The sequence below is a fragment of the Arachis hypogaea genome, chromosome 10, assembly GCF_003086295.3.
Source record: "Arachis hypogaea cultivar Tifrunner chromosome 10, arahy.Tifrunner.gnm2.J5K5, whole genome shotgun sequence".
Taxonomy (NCBI): Eukaryota; Viridiplantae; Streptophyta; class Magnoliopsida; order Fabales; family Fabaceae; genus Arachis; species Arachis hypogaea.
Window position 1 is genome coordinate 53,010,671 of NC_092045.1, and position 7,133 is coordinate 53,017,803.

The 7,133-nt window shown below is 42.6% G+C and overlaps 1 non-coding gene across 1 annotated transcript; it reads right to left on the bottom strand.

Annotated features, from left to right (window-relative positions):
• Nucleotides 1-577: 577 nt before the first annotated feature.
• LOC112718589 (small nucleolar RNA R71) lies at nt 578-685 on the bottom strand. The gene has a single exon (XR_003160922.1). It is a non-coding gene; the product is annotated as a small nucleolar RNA R71 (small nucleolar RNA).
• Between the last annotated feature and the right edge of the window lie 6,448 nt (nt 686-7,133).

The window sequence follows — 7,133 nt, forward strand, 5'->3', positions numbered from 1 at the left end:
GGATTCCACATTTTCTTGTTCCCTTCTCTTTCTTATGAGCAGGAGCAAAGACAAAGGCAATCTTGTTGAGGCTGATCCTGAACCTGAAAGGACCTTGAAGAGAAAGCTAAGAGAAGCCAAAGCACAACTCTCTTTAGAGCACCTGGACGAACTCTTCAAGGAAGAAGAACAAATGGCAGCCGAAAACAACAACAATGCCAACAATGCAAGGAAGGTGCTGGGTGACTTTACTGCACCTACTCCCGACTTCTATGGGAGAAGCATCTCTATCCCTGCCATTGGAGCAAACAACTTTGAGCTTAAGCCTCAATTAGTTTCTCTAATGCAACAGAATTGCAAGTTCCATGGACTTCCACTGGAAGATCCTCATCAGTTTTTAGCTGAGTTCTTGCAAATCTGTGACACAGTCAAGACTAATGGGGTTGACCCTGAGGTCTACAGACTGATGCTATTCCCTTTTGCTGTAAGAGACAGAGCTAGAACATGGTTGGACTCTCAACCTAAAGAAAGCCTGGACTCTTGGGAAAAGCTAGTCAATGCCTTCTTGGCAAAGTTCTTTCCACCTCAAAAATTGAGTAAGCTTAGAGTGGAGGTCCAAACCTTCAGACAGAAGGAAGGAGAATCCCTCTATGAAGCTTGGGAAAGATACAAACAATTGATCAGAAAGTGTCCCACTGATATGCTTTCTGAATGGAGCATCATAGGTATTTTCTATGATGGTCTCTCTGAACTGTCCAAGATGTCCTTGGATAGCTCTTCTGGAGGATCTCTTCATCTGAAGAAGATGCCTACTGAAGCTCAAGAACTGATTGAAATGGTTGCAAATAACCAATTCATGTACACTTCTGAAAGAAATCCTGTGAACAATGGGACTAGTCAGAAGAAAGGAGTTCTTGAGATTGACACTCTGAATGCCATATTGGCTCAGAATAAAATATTGACTCAACAAGTCAATATGATTTCTCAAAGTCTGTCTGGGATGCAAAATGCACCAAGCAGTACTAAGGAAGCTTCATCTGAGGAAGAAGCTTATGATCCTGAGAACCCTTTAATAGAAGAGGTGAATTACATGGGAGAACCCTATGGAAACACCTACAATCCTTCATGGAGAAATCATCCAAATCTTTCATGGAAGGATCAACAGAGACCCCAACAAGGTTTCAATAACAATAATGGTGGAAGAAACAGGTTTAGCAATAGCAAGCCTTTTCCATCATCTTCTCAGCAACAGACAGAGAGTTCCAAGCAGAATAATTCTGACTTGGCAACCATGGTCTCTGATCTAATCAAAACCACTCAAAGTTTTATGACTGAAACTAGATCTTCCATTAGGAATCTGGAAGGACAAGTGGGTCAGCTGAGCAAGAAAATTACTGAACTCCCTCCAAGTACTCTTCCAAGCAACACAGAAGAAAATCCAAAAGGAGAGTGCAAGGCCATCAACATGGCCGAATTCTGGGAGGAAGAAGAGGCAGTGAACGCCACTGAGGAAGACCTCAATGGACGCCCACTGACCTCCAATGAGTTCCCCAATGAGGAACCTTGGGAATCTGAGGCTCAAGATGAGACCATAGAGATTCCATTGGACTTACTTCTGCCATTCATGAGCTCTGGTGAGTATTCTTCTTCTGAAGAGGATGAGTATGTCACTGAAGAGCAAGTTGCTAAATACCTTGGAGCAATCATGAAGCTAAATGATAAGTTATTTGGAAATGAGACTTGGGAGGATGAACCCCCTTTGCTCACCAAAGAACTGGATAACTTGTCTAGGCAGCAATTGCCTCAAAAGAGGCAGGACCCTGGGAAGTTTTCTATACCTTGTACCATAGGCACCATGACCTTCAAGAAGGCCTTGTGTGACTTAGGATCAAGCGTAAACCTCATGCCCCTCTCTGTAATGGAGAAATTAGGGATCTATGAGGTACAAGCTGCAAAAATCTCACTAGAGATGGCAGACAACTCAAGAAAACAAGCTTATGGACTTGTAGAGGATGTCTTGGTGAAGATTGAAGACCATTACATCCCTACTGATTTCATAGTCCTAGAGACTGGGAAATGCATGGATGAATCCATCATCCTTGGCAGACCCTTCCTAGCCACAGCAAAGGCTGTGATTGATGTTGATAGAGGAGAGTTGATCATTCAAGTGAATGAAGAATCCTTGGTGTTTAAGGCCCAAGGATATACCTCTGTCATCATGGAGAGGAAGCATGAAGGGCTTCTCTCAAAACAGAGCCAAACAGAGCCCCCACAACCAAACTCTAAGTTTGGTGTTGGGAGGCCACAACCAAACTTTAAGTTTGGTGTTGAACCCCCACATTCAAACTCTAAGTTTGGTATTGGGAGGTTCCAACACGGTTCTGAGCATTTCTGAGGCTCCATGAGAGTCCTCTGTCAAGCTAATGACAATAAAGAAGCGCTTGTTGGGAGGCAACCCAATGTTTTATATTTAATTATTTTCTTTTGTTATTTTATCTTTCTTGTAGGTTGATGATCATAAGAAGTCACAAAAACAATGAAAAAAAGCAAAAACAGAATGAAAAACAGGAAGAAAAACAGCACACCCTGGAGGAAGATGCTGCTGGCGTTTAAACGCCAGTCAGCCTGGCAGTTGGGCGTTTAACGCCCAGTCTGGCACCCTTCTGGGCGTTTAACGCCAGAAAGGGGCACCAGACTGGCGTTAAACGCAAGTAAAGGGCAAGAACCTGGCGTTAAACGCCAGGAATGGGCATCAGCCCGGCGTTTAACGCCAGAAATGGCTCAAAACGTGGATTTTGATGCCATTTGGTGCAAGGATGCCTTTTCCTTGACACCACAGGATCTGTGGACCCCACAGGACCCTACCATCACTCTCTCTCTTCTTCCCCCATTCACCAATCACCTCAACACCTCTTCCCCAAAAACCCCTCACCTATCAAATCCCATCTTTCTCTTCACCACTCACATCCATCCTTCATAAACCCCCACCAACCTCACCCTTCAAATTCAAACCACTTTCCCTCCCAAACCCACCCATCATGGCCGAACCCTTTACCCCCTCTCTCCTATATATACCCTTCTTCAACCCTTCATTTTCACACAACCTAAACACCACTTCTCCCCCTCTTTGGCCGAACACACCACCATCTCCCTCTTCCTCATTTCTTCTTCTTCTACTCTCTTCTTTCTTCTTTTGCTCGAGGACGAGCAAACATTTTAAGTTTGGTGTGGTAAAAGCGTTGCTTTTTCGTTTTTCCATAACCATTATGGCATCCAAGGCCGGAGAAACCTCTAGAAAGAGGAAAGGGAAGGCAAAGGCTTCCACCTCCGAGTCATGGGAGATGGATAGATTCCTCTCAAAGGTGCATCAAGTCCACTTCTATGAAGTTGTGGCCTTGAAGAAGGTGATCCCCGAGGTCCCTTTTTCACTCAAAAAGGGTGAATATCCGGAGATCCGACATGAGATCCGAAGAAGAGGTTGGGAAGTTCTTACCAACCCCATTCAACAAGTCGGAATCTTGATGGTTCAAGAGTTCTATGCCAATGCATGGATCACCAAGAACCATGACCAAAGTGTGAACCCGAATCCAAAGAATTATCTTACTATGGTTCGGGGGAAATACTTGGATTTTAGTCCGGAGAGTGTGAGGGTGGCGTTCAACTTGCCTATGATGCAAGGAGATGAGCATCCTTACACTAGAAGGGTCAACTTTGATCAAAGGTTGGACCAATTCCTCACAGTTATATGTGAAGAGGGCGCACAATGGAAGCAAGATTCAAGAGGAAAGCCGGTCCAATTGAGAAGGCATAACCTCAAGCCCGTGGCTAGAGGGTGGTTAGAGTTCATACAACGCTCAATCATCCCCACTAGCAACCAGTCCGAAGTTACCATAGACCGGGCCATCATGATCCATAGCATCATGATTGGAGAAGAAATAGAAGTTCATGAGGTTATAGCCCAAGAACTCTATAAAGTGGCGGACAAGACCTCCACCTTGGCAAGGTTAGCCTTTCTTCATCTCATTTGTCACCTCTGTTATTCAGTTGGAGTTGACATAAAGGGAGACATCCCCATTGATGAGGACAAGCCCATCACCAAGAAAAGGATGGAGTACACAAGAGATCCCACTCATCATGAAATCCCTGAAATTCCTCAAGGGATGAATTTTCCTCCACAAAACTATTGGGAGCAACTACACACCTCCCTAGGAGAGTTGAGTTCCAACATGGGACAACTAAGGGTGGAGCATCAAGAACACTCCATCATCCTTCATGAGATTAGAGAAGATCAAAGAATCATGAGGGAGGAGCAACAAAGACAAGGAAGAGACATTGAGGAGCTCAAGCACTCCATAGGATCTTCAAGAGCAAGAAAGAGCCGCCATCACTAAGGTGGACCCGTTCTTTGATTTCCTTGTTCTTTATTCTTCTGTTTTTCGAATTTTATGCTTATGTTTATCCATGTTTGTGTCTTGTGATCATTAGTGTCTTAGTGTCTATGCCTTAAAGTTATGAATGTCCTATGAATCCATCACCTTTCTTAAATAAAAATGTGCTTAATTGATAAAAGAAAGAATTGCATGAATTTTGAATTTTATAACAGTTTAATTATTTTGATGTGGTGGCAATATTTTTGTTCTCTGAATGTATGCTTAAACAGTGCATATGTATCTTGAATTTGTGGTTCATGAATGTTGGCTCTTGAAAGAATGATGAAAAAAAGAGACATGTTACTGAGGATCTGAAAAATCATTAAAAATGATTCTTGAAGCAAGAAAAAGCTATTCAAAAAAAAATCGAAAAAAAATAAAAAAAAAATAAAAAGAGAAAAAGAAACAGAAAAACGAAAAAAAAATAGAGAATAAAGAGTTGTGATCCAAGGCAAATAAGAGTGTGCTTAAGAACCCTGGACACCTCTAATTGGGGACTTTAGCAAAGCTGAGTCACAATCTGAAAAGGTTCACCCAATTATGTGTCTGTGGCATGTATGTATCCGGTGGTAATACTGGAAGACAGAGTGCTTTGGGCCACAACCAAGACTCAATAAATAGCTATGTTCAAGAATCATCATACTTCACTAAGAGAATCATTAGCACTATCTGGACTCTGAGTTCCTAAAGAAGCCAATCATTCTGAATTTCAAAGGATAGAGTGAGATGCCAAAACTATTCAGAAGCAAAAAGTTAAAAGCCCCGCTCATCTAATTAATACTGATCTTCATAGATGTTTTTGGAATTCATTGCATATTCTCTTCTTTTTATCTTATTTGATTTTCAGTTGCTTGGGGACAAGCAACAATTTAAGTTTGGTGTTGTGATGAGCGGATAATTTGTATACTTTTTGGCATTGTTTTTAGTATGTTTTTGTTATGATCTAGTTAGTTTTTAGTATATTTTTATTAGTTTTTAGTTAAAATTCACTTTTCTGGACTTTACTATGAGTTTGTGTGTTTTTCTGTGATTTCAGGTATTTTCTGGCTGAAATTGAGGGACCTGAGCAAAAATCTGATTCAGAGACCAAAAAGGACTGCAGATGCTGTTGGATTCTGACCTCCCTGCACTCGAAGTGGATTTTCTGGAGCTACAGAAGCCTAACTGGCGCGCTCTCAACGGCGTTGGAAAGTAGACATCCTGGGCTTTCCAGCAATATATGATAGTCCATACTTTGCCCAAGATTTGATGGCCCAAACCGGCGTTCAAAGTCACCTCAAGAAATCCCAGCGTTAAACGCTGGAACTGGCACCCAAATGGGAGTTAAACGCCCAAACTGGCACTAAAGCTGGCGTTTAACTCCAAGAAGAGTCTCTGCACGAAATTTGCTTCATTGCTCAGCCCAAGCACACACCAAGTGGGCCCAGAAGAGGATTTTTATGTCATTTACTCATTTCTGTACACCTTAGGCTACTAGTTCTTATAAGTAGGACCTTTTACTATTGTATAGAGGGACTTTGGTAGCTATCTTCATTTTTATGCTATCTTAGATCATTGGGAGGCTGGCCATTCGGCCATGCCTAGACCTTATGCTTATGTATTTTCAACGGTGGAGCTTCTACACACCATAGATTAAGGTGTGGAGCTCTGCTGTACCTCGAGTATTAATGCAATTACTATTGTTCTTCAATTCAATTCCGCTTGTTCTTGTTCCAAGATATCACTTGTTCTTCAACTTGATGAAGGTGATGATTGACGCCCATCACCATTCTCACTCATGAACAAAGTGACTGACAACCACTCTTGTTCTACAAGCATTTGAGGCTTGGTGAATATCTCTTGGATTCCTGATTGCACGATGCATGGTTGATCGCCTGACAACCGAGCGCTCGCCTGACAAACGAGCCAACCATTCCGTGAGATCAGAGTCTTCGTGGTATAGGCAGGACCTGATGGCGGCATTCAAGAGAATCCGGAAGGTCTAAACCTTGTCTGTGGTATTCTGAGTAGGATTCAATGATTGAATGACTGTGACGTGCTTCAAACCTGTAACCTACTGGGCGTTAGTGACAGACGCAAAAGAGTGATTCTATTCCGGTAGGGGAGGGAACCAAACCGGTGATTAGCCGCACTGTGACAGAGTGCATGAGCATTAGTTTTCACTGCGAGGATGGGAGGTAGCTGCTGACAACAGTGAAACCCTACACGAGCTTGCCATGGAAAGGAGTAAGAAGAATTGGATGAAGACTGTAGGAAAGCAGAGAGACGGAAGGGAAGGCATCTTCATGCGCTTATCTGAAGTTCCTACCAATGAATTACATAAGTATCTCTATCTTTATCTTTGTGTTATTTTCGTTCATCACCATATACATTTGAGTTTGCCTGACTAAGATTTACAAGATGACCATAGCTTGCTTCAATACTAACAATCTCCGTGGGATCGACCCTTACTCGCGTAAGGTTTATTACTTGGACGACCCAGTGCACTTGCTGGTTAGTTGTGCGAAGTTGTGTAATGCCATGGTATTGAGCCACCAAGTTTTTGGAGCCCTTACCGGGGATTATGAGAGTTGTGAAAAAGTAATGTTCACAATTTCGCGCACCAGTTCTTCCTGTGGAAGACCGAAATACTGGCAATTTTGCTGCACTATGATAATGAGTTGAGGATTTAGCTCAAAGCTGCTTGCTTTGATGGGAGGTTTACAGATGCTACTCCCATATGCA